Below are 15,472 nucleotides of genomic sequence, written 5' to 3'. Positions count from 1 at the left end.
GAATCCCGAGGCTTCCCCTGACCGCGACTCTCTGAAACCTAAGTCCCGACGCCTGGAAAAGACCCTGCACCCGTAGCCCCCAGGACCTGAAGGACCGGACTTTCACTGGAGAAGTGACCCCCAGGAGTCCCTCTCCCTTGCCCAAGTGGAGGTTTCCCCGAGGAAGCCCCCCCTTGCCTGCCTGCAGCGCTGAAGAGATCCGTTGATCTCTCATAGACTAACATTGCAAACCCGACGCTTGTTTCTACACTGCACCCGGCCGCCCCCGCGCTGCTGAGGGTGAAATTTCTGTGTGGGCTTGTGTCCCCCCCGGTGCCCTACAAAACCCCCCTGGTCTGCCCTCCGAAGACGCGGGTACTTACCTGCAAGCAGACCGGAACCGGGGCACCCCCTTCTCTCCATTCTAGCCTATGCGTTTTGGGCACCACTTTGAACTCTGCACCTGACCGGCCCTGAGCTGCTGGTGTGGTGACTTTGGGGTTGCTCTGAACCCCCAACGGTGGGCTACCTTGGACCAAGAACTGAACCCTGTAAGTGTCTTACTTACCTGGTAAAACTAACAAAAACTTACCTCCCGCAGGAACTGTGAAAATTGCACTGTGTCCACTTTTGAAATAGCTATTTGTCAATAACTTGAAAAGTATACATGCAATTGAAATGATTCAAAGTTCCTAATGTACTTACCTGCAATACCTTTCAAACAAGATATTACATGTTAAATTTGAACCTGTGGTTCTTAAAATAAACTAAGAAAAGATATTTTTCTATAACAAAACCTATTGGCTGGATTTGTCTCTGAGTGTGTGTACCTCATTTATTGTCTATGTGTATGTACAACAAATGCTTAACACTACTCCTTGGATAAGCCTACTGCTCGACCACACTACCACAAAATAGAGCATTAGTATTATCTATTTTTACCACTATTTTACCTCTAAGGGGAACCCTTGGACTCTGTGCATGCTATTCCTTACTTTGAAATAGCACATACAGAGCCAACTTCCTACATTGGTGGATCAGCGGTGGGGTACAAGACTTTGCATTTGCTGGACTACTCGGCCAATACCTGATCACACGACAAATTCCAAAATTGTCATTAGAAATTGATTTTTGCAATTTGAAAAGTTTTCTAAATTCTTAAAAGTCCTGCTAGGGCCTTATGTTAGATCCTGTTTAGCATTTCTTTTAGAGTTTAAAAGTTTGTAAAAGTTTGAATTAGAACCTAGAACTAGTTGTAGATTCTTAAAAAGTACTCCAACTTTTAGAAGCAAAATGTCTAGCACAGATGTGACTGTGGTGGAACTCAACACCACACCTTACCTCCATCTACAGATGAGAGAGCTAAGGTCACTCTGTAAACTAAAGAAAATAACAATGGGCCCCAAACCTACCAAAATACAGCTCCAGGAGCTTTTGGCAGAGTTTGAAAAGGCCAACCCCTCTGAGGGTGGCAACTCAGAGGATGAAGATAGTGACTTGGAGGGAAATTCCCCCCCTCCAGTCCTACTTAGGGAGAGCAGGGCTACTCAAGCCCTGACTCCACAAATAATAGTCAGAGATGCTGGTTCCCTCACAGGAGGGACCAACAACTCTGAAATCACTGAGGATAACCCCAGTGAAGAGGACATCCAGTTAGCCAGGATGGCCAAAAGATTGGCTTTGAAAAGACAGATCCTAGCCATAGAGAGGGAAAGACAAGAGATGGGCCTAGGACCCATCAATGGTGGCAGCAACATAAATAGGGTCAGAGATTCTCCTGACATGTTGAAAATCCCCAAAGGGATTGTAACTAAATATGAAGATGGTGATGACATCACCAAATGGTTCACAGCTTTTGAGAGGGCTTGTGTAACCAGAAAAGTGAACAGATCTCACTGGGGTGCTCTCCTTTGGGAAATGTTCACAGGAAAGTGTAGGGATAGACTCCTCACACTCTCTGGAAAAGATGCAGAATCTTATGAACTCATGAAGGGTACCCTGATTGAGGGCTTTGGATTCTCCACTGAGGAGTATAGGATTAGATTCAGGGGGGCTCAAAAATCCTCGAGCCAGACCTGGGTTGACTTTGTAGACTACTCAGTGAAAACACTAGATGGTTGGATTCAAGGCAGTGGTGTAAGTAATTATGATGGGCTGTACAATTTATTTGTGAAAGAACACCTGTTAAGTAATTGTTTCAATGATAAACTGCATCAGCATCTGGTAGACCTAGGACCAATTTCTCCCCAAGAATTGGGAAAGAAGGCGGACCATTGGGTCAAGACTAGGGTGTCCAAAACTTCCACAGGGGGTGACCAAAAGAAAGGGGTCACAAAACCTCCCCAGGGGAAAGGTGGTGAGACAGCCAAAAATAAAAATAGTCAAGAGTCTTCTACAGGCCCCCAAAAACCTGCACAGGAGGGTGGGCCCAGAGCCTCTTCACAAAACAATCCTGGGTACAAGGGTAAAAACTTTGATCCCAAAAAGGCCTGGTGTCGAAACTGTAGTCAGTCTGGACACCAAACTGGAGACAAGGCCTGTCCCAAGAAAAGTTCCACTCCAAACTCCAATCCAGGTAACACTGGAATGGCTAGTCTCCAAGTGGGATCAACAGTGTGCCCAGAGCAAATCAGGGTCCACACTGAAGCTACTCTAGTCTCTGAGGGTGGGGTGGATTTAGCCACACTAGCTGCCTGGCCGCCTAACATGCAAAAATACAGGCAGCAGCTCTTTATTAATGGGACAAGTGTAGAGGGCCTGAGGGATACAGGTGCCAGTGTCACCATGGTGACAGAGAAACTGGTTTCCCCTGGCCAATACCTGACTGGAAAAACTTATACAGTCACCAATGCTGACAATCAAACTAAAGCACATCCCATGGCAATGGTAACTTTAGAATGGGGAGGGGTCAATGGCCTGAAACAGGTGGTGGTCTCCTCAAACATCCCAGTAGACTGTCTGCTTGGAAATGACCTGGAGTCCTCAGCATGGGCTGAGGTAGAACTAAAAACCCATGCAGCCATGCTGGGTATCCCTGAACTGGTGTGTGTAAAAACAAGAGCACAATGCATGGCACAGGGTGAAAAAGTAGAGCTGGAGTCTGGAAAAATGGCCCAGCCTACCAAGAGAAAAGGAAAGTCAGTTGGGAAACCAACTGCAACACAGTCAGAAAAAGAGAACCTCTCTTCTCAGGAAGAAGTTCTGCCCTCTGAGGGAACTGAGCCTTTGGAGCTTGAACCTTATCAGGTTGAGCTCTTAGGCCCAGGGGGACCCTCAAGGGAGGAGCTGTGTAAGGGACAAGAAACCAGTCCCTCTCTTGAAGGCCTTAGGCAGCAAGCTGCTGAAGAGTCCAAGGGCAAGAAAAATGGAACACATAGGGTCTATTGGGAAGATGGACTCCTGTACACTGAGGCCAGAGACCCCAAACCTGGTACCACTAGGAGAGTGGTAGTGCCTCAGTCGTTCAGAGAGTTTATTCTGACCTTAGCCCATGATATTCCCCTTGCTGGGCATTTGGGACAAACCAAGACGTGGGAGAGGTTAGTCAACCACTTCTACTGGCCCAATATGTCCCAGAAGGTTAAGGAGTTTTGCCTCTCCTGCCCCACCTGTCAATCCAGTGGTAAGACAGGTGGGCACCCAAAGGCCCCCCTCATTCCACTTCCAGTGGTGGGGGTCCCCTTTGAAAGAGTGGGTGTGGACATAGTTGGTCCACTGGAACCTCCCACAGCCTCAGGAAATATGTACATCCTAGTAGTAGTGGATCATGCTACTAGGTATCCTGAAGCTATTCCCCTTAGGTCGACTACTGCCCCTGCAGTAGCCAAGGCCCTCATTGGTATCTTTACCAGAGTGGGTTTCCCTAAGGAGGTGGTGTCTGACAGAGGTACCAACTTCATGTCAGCATACCTAAAACACATGTGGAATGAGTGTGGAGTGACTTACAAATTCACTACACCATACCATCCACAAACTAATGGCTTAGTTGAGAGATTCAACAAGACATTAAAAGGCATGATCATGGGGCTCCCAGAAAAGCTCAAAAGGAGATGGGATGTCCTCTTGCCATGTCTGCTTTTCGCTTACAGAGAGGTGCCACAGAAGGGAGTAGGATTCTCACCCTTTGAACTTCTGTTTGGTCATCCTGTAAGGGGACCACTTGCTCTTGTTAAAGAAGGCTGGGAGAGACCTCTTCATGAGCCTAAACAAGACATAGTGGACTATGTACTTGGCCTTCGCTCTAGAATGGCAGAGTACATGGAAAAGGCAACCAAAAACCTTGAGGCCAGCCAACAGCTCCAGAAGTTTTGGTATGACCAAAAGGCTGCACTGGTTGAGTTCCAACCAGGGCAGAAAGTCTGGGTTCTGGAGCCTGTGGCTCCCAGGGCACTCCAGGACAAATGGAGTGGCCCTTACCCAGTACTGGAAAGGAAGAGTCAGGTCACCTACCTGGTGGACCTGGGCACAAGCAGGAGCCCCAAGAGGGTGATCCATGTGAACCGCCTTAAGCTCTTCCATGACAGGGCTGATGTAAATCTGTTGATGGTAACAGATGAGGATCAGGAGGCAGAGAGTGAACCTCTCCCTGATCTTCTATCATCAGACCCAAAAGATGGCTCAGTAGATGGAGTGATCTACTCAGACACCCTCTCTGGCCAACAGCAAGCTGATTGTAGGAGAGTCCTACAACAGTTTCCTGAACTCTTCTCCTTAACCCCTGGTCAGACACACCTGTGTACCCATGATGTGGACACAGGAGACAGCATGCCTGTCAAGAACAAAATCTTTAGACAGTCTGACCATGTTAAGGAAAGCATCAAGGTGGAAGTCCACAAGATGCTGGAATTGGGAGTAATTGAGCGCTCTGACAGCCCCTGGGCTAGCCCAGTGGTCTTAGTCCCCAAACCTCACACCAAAGATGGAAAGAAAGAGATGAGGTTTTGTGTGGACTACAGAGGGCTCAACTCTGTCACCAAGACAGATGCTCATCCAATTCCTAGAGCTGATGAGCTCATAGATAAATTAGGTGCTGCCAAATTCTTAAGTACCTTTGACTTGACAGCAGGGTACTGGCAAATAAAAATGGCACCTGGAGCAAAAGAGAAAACAGCATTCTCCACACCTGATGGGCATTATCAGTTTACTGTTATGCCCTTTGGTTTAAAGAATGCCCCTGCCACCTTCCAACGGTTGGTGAATCAAGTCCTTGCTGGTTTGGAGTCCTTTAGCACAGCTTATCTTGATGATATTGCTGTCTTTAGCTCCACCTGGCAGGATCACTTGGTCCACCTGAAGAAGGTTTTGAAGGCTCTGCAATCTGCAGGCCTCTCTATCAAGGCATCCAAATGCCAGATAGGGCAGGGAACTGTGGTTTACTTGGGCCACCTTGTAGGTGGAGGCCAAGTTCAGCCACTCCAACCCAAGATCCAGACTATTCTGGACTGGGTAGCTCCAAAAACCCAGACTCAAGTCAGGGCATTCCTTGGCTTGACTGGGTATTACAGGAGGTTTGTGAAGGGATATGGATCCATTGTGACAGCCCTCACTGAACTCCCCTCCAAGAAAATGCCCAAGAAAGTGAACTGGACTGTGGAATGCCAACAGGCCTTTGACACCCTGAAACAAGCAATGTGCTCAGCACCAGTTCTAAAAGCTCCAGATTATTCTAAGCAGTTCATTGTGCAGACAGATGCCTCTGAACATGGGATTGGGGCAGTTTTGTCCCAAACAAATGATGATGGCCTTGACCAGCCTGTTGCTTTCATTAGCAGGAGGTTACTCCCCAGGGAGCAGCGTTGGAGTGCCATTGAGAGGGAGGCCTTTGCTGTGGTTTGGTCCCTGAAGAAGCTGAGACCATACCTCTTTGGGACTCACTTCCTAGTTCAAACTGACCACAGACCTCTCAAATGGCTGATGCAAATGAAAGGTGAAAATCCTAAACTGTTGAGGTGGTCCATCTCCCTACAGGGAATGGACTTTATAGTGGAACACAGACCTGGGACTGCCCATGCCAATGCAGATGGCCTTTCCAGGTTCTTCCACTTAGAAAATGAAGACTCTCTTGGTAAAGGTTAGTCTCATCCTCTTTCGTTTGGGGGGGGGTTGTGTAAGGAAATGCCTCCTTGGCATGGTTGCCCCCTGACTTTTTGCCTTTGCTGATGCTATGTTTACAATTGAAAGTATGCTGAGGCCTGCTAACCAGGCCCCAGCACCAGTGTTCTTTCCCTAACCTGCACTTTTGTATCCACAATTGGCAGACCTTGGCATCCAGATAAGTCCCTTGTAACTGGTACTTCTAGTACCAAAGACCCTGATGCCAAGGAAGGTCTCTAAGGGCTGCAGCATGTCTTATGCCACCCTGGAGACCTCTCACTCAGCACAGACACACTGCTTGCCAGCTTGTGTGTGCTAGTGAGGACAAAACGAGTAAGTCGACATGGCACTCCCCTCAGGGTGCCATGCCAGCCTCTCACTGCCTATGCAGTATAGGTAAGACACCCCTCTAGCAGGCCTTACAGCCCTAAGGCAGGGTGCACTATACCATAGGTGAGGGTACCAGTGCATGAGCATGGTACCCCTACAGTGTCTAAACAAAACCTTAGACATTGTAAGTGCAGGGTAGCCATAAGAGTATATGGTCTGGGAGTTTGTCAAACACGAACTCCACAGCACCATAATGGCTACACTGAAAACTGGGAAGTTTGGTATCAAACTTCTCAGCACAATAAATGCACACTGATGCCAGTGTACATTTTATTGCAAAATACACCCCAGAGGGCACCTTAGAGGTGCCCCCTGAAACTTAACCGACTGTCTGTGTAGGCTGACTAGTTCCAGCAGCCTGCCACACTAGAGACATGTTGCTGGCCCCATGGGGAGAGTGCCTTTGTCACTCTGAGGCCAGTAACAAAGCCTGCACTGGGTGGAGATGCTAACACCTCCCCCAGGCAGGAGCTGTAACACCTGGCGGTGAGCCTCAAAGGCTCACCCCTTTGTCACAGCACCGCAGGACACTCCAGCTAGTGGAGTTGCCCGCCCCCTCCGGCCCGGCCCCCACTTTTGGCGGCAAGGCCGGAGAAAATAATGAGAATAACAAGGAGGAGTCACTGGCCAGTCAGGACAGCCCCTAAGGTGTCCTGAGCTGAGGTGACTCTAACTTTTAGAAATCCTCCATCTTGCAGATGGAGGATTCCCCCAATAGGGTTAGGATTGTGACCCCCTCCCCTTGGGAGGAGGCACAAAGAGGGTGTACCCACCCTCAGGGCTAGTAGCCATTGGCTACTAACCCCCCAGACCTAAACACGCCCTTAAATTTAGTATTTAAGGGCTACCCTGAACCCTAGAAAATTAGATTCCTGCGACAACAAGAAGAAGGACTGCCCAGCTGAAAACCTCTGCAGAGGAAGACCAGAAGACAACAACTGCCTTGGCTCCAGAAACTCACCGGCCTGTCTCCTGCCTTCCAAAGAACTCTGCTCCAGCGACGCCTTCCAAAGGGACCAGCGACCTCTGAATCCTCTGAGGACTGCCCTGCTTCGACGACGACCAGAAACTCCCGAGGACAGCGGACCTGCTCCAAAAAGACTGCAACTTTGTTTCAAGGAGCAGCTTTAAAGACCCCTGCAACTCCCCGCAAGAAGCGTGAGACTTGCAACACTGCACCCGGCGACCCCGACTCGGCTGGTGGAGAACCAACACCTCAGGGAGGACCCCCGGACTACTCTCCGACTGTGAGTACCAAAACCTGTCCCCCCTGAGCCCCGACAGCGCCGCCTGCAGAGGGAATCCCGAGGCTTCCCCTGACCGCGACTCTCTGAAACCTAAGTCCCGACGCCTGGAAAAGACCCTGCACCCGTAGCCCCCAGGACCTGAAGGACCGGACTTTCACTGGAGAAGTGACCCCCAGGAGTCCCTCTCCCTTGCCCAAGTGGAAGTTTCCCCGAGGAAGCCCCCCCTTGCCTGCCTGCAGCGCTGAAGAGATCCGTTGATCTCTCATAGACTAACATTGCAAACCCGACGCTTGTTTCTACACTGCACCCGGCCGCCCCCGCGCTGCTGAGGGTGAAATTTCTGTGTGGGCTTGTGTCCCCCCCGGTGCCCTACAAAACCCCCCTGGTCTGCCCTCCGAAGACGCGGGTACTTACCTGCAAGCAGACCAGAACCGGGGCACCCCCTTCTCTCCATTCTAGCCTATGCGTTTTGGGCACCACTTTGAACTCTGCACCTGACCGGCCCTGAGCTGCTGGTGTGGTGACTTTGGGGTTGCTCTGAACCCCCAACGGTGGGCTACCTTGGACCAAGAACTGAACCCTGTAAGTGTCTTACTTACCTGGTAAAACTAACAAAAACTTACCTCCCCCAGGAACTGTGAAAATTGCACTGTGTCCACTTTTGAAATAGCTATTTGTCAATAACTTGAAAAGTATACATGCAATTGAAATGATTCAAAGTTCCTAATGTACTTACCTGCAATACCTTTCAAACAAGATATTACATGTTAAAGTTGAACCTGTGGTTCTTAAAATAAACTAAGAAAATATAATTTTCTATAACAAAACCTATTGGCTGGATTTGTCTCTGAGTGTGTGTACCTCATTTATTGTCTATGTGTATGTACAACAAATGCTTAACACTACTCCTTGGATAAGCCTACTGCTCGACCACACTACCACAAAATAGAGCATTAGTATTATCTATTTTTACCACTATTTTACCTCTAAGGGGAACCCTTGGACTCTGTGCATGCTATTCCTTACTTTGAAATAGCACATACAGAGCCAACTTCCTACATACATAAAGCCCAATTGTCAGCTACACTCTGTCATGTGAACCAGAGGCAGGCTGCAGGCACTAAATGGTTAAGGCAGAAAAATGCCAACTTTGTAAAAGTGGCATTTTCAAAATTGCAATTTTGAAATCCGAATTCACCATTAGAGAAGATTTTTCATTACAATTATAAAGACACGAAAGATTAACTGTTTACCTGTTCCCTTAAAAATTACAACTTAGTAAATGCAATAAGTGAACTCCAATGTTATCCAACCGGAGAGGTTTGCCTTGCAGTGGTTTTGCTACCAGGACATGTAAAACTTAAAATTACATGTGCTACTTTTTAGATACAATGCAACCTGCCCTGGGGGCTGTTTAAGGCCTAAACTATGGGTGACTTACATGTATTAACAAGGACGGTTTGATCCTGGCAAAATGTTTATATTTGCCAGGTCAAAATGGCAGTTTAAAAACTGCACATACAGGATGCACTGGCAGACCTGAGACATGGTTATAGTGCTACTTCAGTGGGTGGCACAATCAGTGCTGCAAGCCTACGAGTGGCATTTAATTTACAGGCCCTGGGCACAGGTAGTGACACTTTACTAGGGACTTACAAGTAAATCAAATATTCCAATTGTGTATAAGCTAGTTATACCATGTTTAGATGAGAGAGCAATTAACCACTAGTTAGAACTGCTAAAGTACTCAGAGTCCTAAGGCCATCAAAAACAAACTCAGCAAAAAAGTGTAGGGTTGAAGGCAAAAGGTTTAGGGCTGACAAAGAAGGCCAGGTCGAGCACGTTTGGGGGTTACCTTACAAAGACTGACATTCCAACAGTCACTATAAAAGTCAAGAAGGCTGTGTTTCTCCCTTGATATAATCTGGCAAGGACGTTAAAGAAAAAGGCTGTGTTTACTTCTATAGAGTGCTAAAAAGAGATTGTGTAATGTATTACACTGTGGTGTGTTTTGGAATGTCTACAGCACCTTCGTACGTCTTGCCAAGGTCCCAGGTCCCCACCCTATTGATCAGGTAAGTTGTTTTTCAATCTTCAAGGGCAAAGATGAGGAAAATATGTTGGTTACAGTGCCATTTATTAGTGTTGAGTTTTAGTGTTGTGCCCACGGTCCAGAGAGTGTGCTACAGAATACATACAACTGATTGTGGCAGCTTCTTACGCATGAGGCAGAAGGTGAAAGTAATGTGAGGAATAGCTACTAGGCAGCATATAATAACCAATATGATTTGTGTAGTGCTGTGTCCGATTTTGGGAGGATTCAAGGTTTTACTGCTTTTTTGAATTCAAGGTGGCTTTACATGATCCTTATTTCTATAGAGGAACGTGACAAGGATTGCACATCTGGACAGTGAAGAACTTACGGATGTGAACTTACCATACCAGTTTGCACATGTCGTCCCCCATGACCGCGCCGTTTTCTGGCTGAGGTCAATTTGTTTTTAGAAGGTGGAACTCAGCTCTACATTCACCACGCATTGTGAAACAAGGGGACTCAGATTGGAGTGGAGTTGTATTCCAAGTGTAACAACTACTCCTTCCCCCTTGTAATGAGTGGCTTTGTGGAGTCCACCAAGTAATAAAAGAAGGACGAACCCTTAGAGTCACTGTTAAGCCACCAAGACAGTTTGACCCCAATACGAGCTGCATGGTACTAGGGCGGATTTACCACACAGTATATTTAGCGGGAGGAAACTTAGCTGAGGGCTGCTGAGAATTTCTAGGGTGCAAAATAAAGCCCTAGGTGGTTTTCTGCTTGTCGGTCTTTTAACATAGGTTATTGGATTGCTCATTGAAAAGGTGTACAATTCCAAAATCCCTGTAATAGACATATTCTATGGCACAGAAATCAATAAATGAGGTATACTACCTTGTGCTGTAATTTTTAAAGGGCACGTTAGTGAAGGTATAATGTAACATTAATTTTTACATGCTGCAATAGATTCAACAGTCAAGGCAAATAGTGTAGGACACAGCAAACATTTCTGTCTTTTTCCCCTTTTCCAGAGTGGAGTGTCAAGTTCTGGTTATGGTTTTGTAACAAAAATGGAACTGAGAACGTTTAGAGACGCTTTATCAGATAAACGTTTGCTTATCCCAGTTCTTCCCAAAGTTTAACAAAATAAATTCTTCTGATTCGAAAACATTTTTAACATCTAATGTGCCAGTTACTGCCTGAAAATCAATATGTTTGAATATCTAGTGGGATTTAAATGCCCGTGTGTGATAAACTCCTACGAACAAGGCCTGAAAAATCCAGGTGCATCAAATACGGCCTATGCGCTACTGGTCAGAAGACAATAGTGTAAACATTCGTCAGATAATCCGTAGAAAGTAATTTCCATGCAGATCTTTGAGAAAGTTTAATAGTAGAAAATGAACGCCCCATCCATCAACACGACACGGCTCAAACTGCCCTCGAATTCTCCCTCGCACTCTTTCCATTCTACGTTCCGTTACCATGACAAGTGACTCCGATCTCGGGATCACTTGTCATGTACACCACACATCTCCCTCCAACATTTTTTTTAAATAAACCTAAAACTAAGTACAATAACAACACACCATCCCAAAACAAACATAATAGAAAATGCAATACAGAAACATAACTACTCAGCAACATTTTCATTACAATAAGCAGCAAGATAAGCCACTCAATTTAGCTTATAGTCTTTAAAATATTGAGGAAACTTTCTTCTCCGGTTACTCTTCCTTTATTCATTTAAAACTTTTTTTCGTAGACAGTCAAAATCATTTCTAAACTCTGAAGACCGTTTTGACTCTAAGGCCCTCATTGCAACCCTGGTGGTAAATCCCGCTTACCACCGTGCAGAAGACCGCCAACATACTGCTGCAGCCGCAGAATTTCGTTACAGGCATTACGACCCACAGCTCGGAATCCGCCACAGTACAGACACCCACACAAGTCCGCCACACCAAAGGTCAGTGATAAACTGGAGATACCAAAACCGACACCGTCACGCCAACAAAAATACGCCCACACTATCACGACCGACGAATCAACGCAGCGGTCTTTCAAACCATTGGCAGTACACACCGCCGCGCTCAAAATACACACACACTTACAAAACTCAACCACATTGGACAATTCAAAATACACACACCTGATACACATACACACACCACTCCCACACACCCAATCCAATATAAAACACACACCCACATTACCCACAAACCCTTACTACCAGAAATGTGAAAGCAGGCCAGAGAGAGACACTACCAAAAACAACACCAGCATCCACAGACACACAACACCATCACCTACACAACATCCATGCACCTCAAACAACACACACCAACACATCCCCTCACACATCACAACCGACACCACCTCACACATCACCCACACCACATCATGGCACCTCAAAGACACCCCGGTTTCTCTGAGGAGGAGCTCAGGGTCATGGTGGAGAAAATCATCTGGGTAGAGCCACAGCTATTCGGATCACAGGTGCAGCAGACATCCATTGCAAGGAAGATGGAGTTATGGCGAAGAATTGTCAACAGGGTAAACGCAGTGGGACAGCATCCAAGAACACAGGATGACTTCAGGAAGAGGTGGAATGACCTACGGGGGAAGGTGCGTTCCGTGGTATACAGACACCAGATTGCTGTACAGAGGACTGGCGGTGGACCCCCACCTGCTCCCCCACAACTAACAACATGGGAGGAGCAAGTCTTAGCAATTATGCATCCTGAGGGCCTCACAGGAGTAGCAGGAGGACTAGACTCTGGTGAGGCAAATCTTTACTACCTTATCCCCCCACCCCACCACATACTTCCACCCTTACCCTCACACCCATCACCCCAACAACCCACAGATACCCCACCAACACAACCCACTCATCCCAAAACTAAGCCCTGCATGTAACACCAATGCATGGACACCCATCACCCAATCATGTCCAGTACAGAGACTCACTCATGCCACAAAATCACCAATCACACAAGGACCAAGCCAATAATGCAAACACTGGAGTAGAGGGTCACCCATTGCATACGATGGCACACACAGATACAATAACTATGCATTTACACCCCAACAGGACCCCTACCCAACGTCACCGGACAGGAGGTGCCAGACATATCCAGTCCCCCCACAGAAGAGGCCCACAGTGATGACAGCAGCTCTGCATGCCTGGATCAAGATGACCAGCCAGGCCCATCAGGGACCTCGGGACAGTCGGTTCCCCTGCCACTGTCACAAGCCACCACTGAGCCTCCCCCTCAGGAAACACCAGCACAGCACCCACCCAGCGGGCCCATCCCTCTGTCCCCAGGACACGTCAATCAGCAGTGTGTCCACCACTACAGGAAACCCAGGCAACCTCACTAACACAGGACGATCAGGGACCTGGGGGGCAGTGCCAGTGGGCACACGGTTCAGGGGACAGAGGCACAGGATAACAGCTAAACTGGGAGGACTGCTGTGCGACGGGGGGAACAGGCCCAGGGAACCGACACTCCACAAGGCACTCTCCAACATCATGGGAGCTTACCATCATTCCCAGGAGACCATGGCAACGGTACTGGCCAGGTTTCAGGAGACCCAGTGGCTACAGGAGGAACACTACCTGGGGATGAGGGAGGACTTGAAGTCCATTAACACCACCCTGGTCACCATTGCAGGGGTGCTGGCAGACCTTCTCAACACCAGGAGGGACAAAGTGGCACAACAAGGGACCCTGACACTTGCCTGGATGATGCGCTAGTCGACCGGAGGCACCGCCACAGGAACTACAGGACACCAGCACCCCACCCCCTGCAGATGGAGAACCACCCTGCAAATGGTCCCTGAGATCCAGGAACAAGACAGATTACATTGCCAAGACCCCCGCCAGAAATTGAGACCCCCCTGAATGACACGCTTCTGTCCCACTATGTCACCCTGGCCATCCTTAAACTGCCATTCCACTTCCTATGCCCCTTTGGACAATGCACCTGTGAAACAAATAGCCTGGACTCTGCCATGGACATTCCTTCACCATCACCCCAGCCCATTTTACAACCCACCTCCACTTCTTTGCACAGGAATAAACACACTTCAATCACAAAACAATATGGAGTCAGTCTGTGCTTTCACAAAAGTGTAATTCAATAACTATGGAATATGGCAATGTCAATGTACTTGTTCACATACCAATGTAACACAGCTGTAGGCCAGGAGTAAACAGAGCAGAGAGCACAAAGTGGGACCCAGATCTGTGAAATGGAAAGTCAAAGTGACAAGTCAGGGTCCATACACTGAGTGAAAATGACAGACGTATGCTAGCTCAAACAACAGTATGAGATGTGGGAAGCAGTTACATCTTCTTACCTGTGTCTCACTGGAAGCATTGCATGATGATGTTGTTTCAGTTGTCGATATCCTCTTCTTCTGCCTCTTCTTCTTCACTGTCCACAGGCTCCACAGCTGGCACAAGACTACCATCTGGCCCATCCTCCTGCAGAAAAGGCACCTACCATCACAAAGCCAGGTTGTGCAGCATACAGCAGGCCACGATTGTCTGGTACACCTTCTTCGGTGAGTAGTATAGGGAGCCACGTGTCAGATGGAGGCACCGGAATCTGGCCTTCAGGAGGCCGAAGGTGCATTCGATCACCCTCCTAGTTCGCCCATGTGCCTCATTGTAGCGTTCCTCTTCCCTTGTCCTGGGATTCCTCACTGGGGTCAGTAGACATGACAGGTTGGGGTAACCAGAGGCACCTGCAAATGTCGAGGGATATCTGTTAGACACACACTAACCCTTAAGGACAGCCCCATACCGAGACACCTATGTCAACTGTATTGGGACCTTGGCCTCACCTATTAGCCACACACAGTGCCTCTGGAGTTACCCCATCACATAAGGGATGCTGCTATTTCTCAAAATGTAAGCGTCATGCCCAGAGCCAGGATACTTGGCAGTGACATGGGAGATGTACTGGTCTGCCAAACACACCATCTGCACATTCATCGAATGGTAGCTCTTGCAGTTTCTATACACCTTTTCATTCCTGCGGGGGGGTACAAATGCCACATGTGTCCCATCAATGGAACCAATGATGTTGGGGATATGTCCCAGGGCATAGAACTCACCTTTCACTGTGGGCAAATCCTCCACCTGAGGGAAAAAGATGTAGCGGCACATGTGTTTCAGCAGGGCAGATACAACTCTGGACAACAGGTTAGAGAACATTGGCTGGGACATCCCTGATGCCATGGCCACTGTTGTTTGAAAAGATCCACTGGCCAGGAAATGGAGTACAGACAGAACCTGCACTAGAGGGGGGATTCCTGTGGGATGGCGGATAGCTGAAATCAGGTCTGGCTCCAACTGGGCACACGGGGGTCATTCTGACCCCGGCGGTCTGAGACCGCCGGGGCCAGGGTCGGCGGGAGCACCACCGACAGACCGGCGGTGACCCGCAGGGCATTCTGACCGCGGCGGTTCGGCCGCGGTCAGATGCGGGAAACCGGCGGTCTCCCGCCGGTTTCCCGCCGCCCTGCAGAATCCCCCATGGCGGCGGAGCGCGCTCCGCCGCCATGGGGATTCTGACACCCCCTACCGCCATCCTGTTCCTGGCGGGTCTCCCGCCAGGAACAGGATGGCGGTAGGGGGTGCCGCGGGGCCCCTGGGGGCCCCTGCAGTGCCCATGGCATGGGCACTGCAGGGGCCCCCGTAAGAGGGCCCCACAAAGTA

Source organism: Pleurodeles waltl, chromosome 4_1 (genome assembly GCF_031143425.1).
Source record: "Pleurodeles waltl isolate 20211129_DDA chromosome 4_1, aPleWal1.hap1.20221129, whole genome shotgun sequence".
NCBI classification, from domain to species: Eukaryota; Metazoa; Chordata; class Amphibia; order Caudata; family Salamandridae; genus Pleurodeles; species Pleurodeles waltl.
This window is presented reverse-complemented; position numbering follows the sequence as displayed.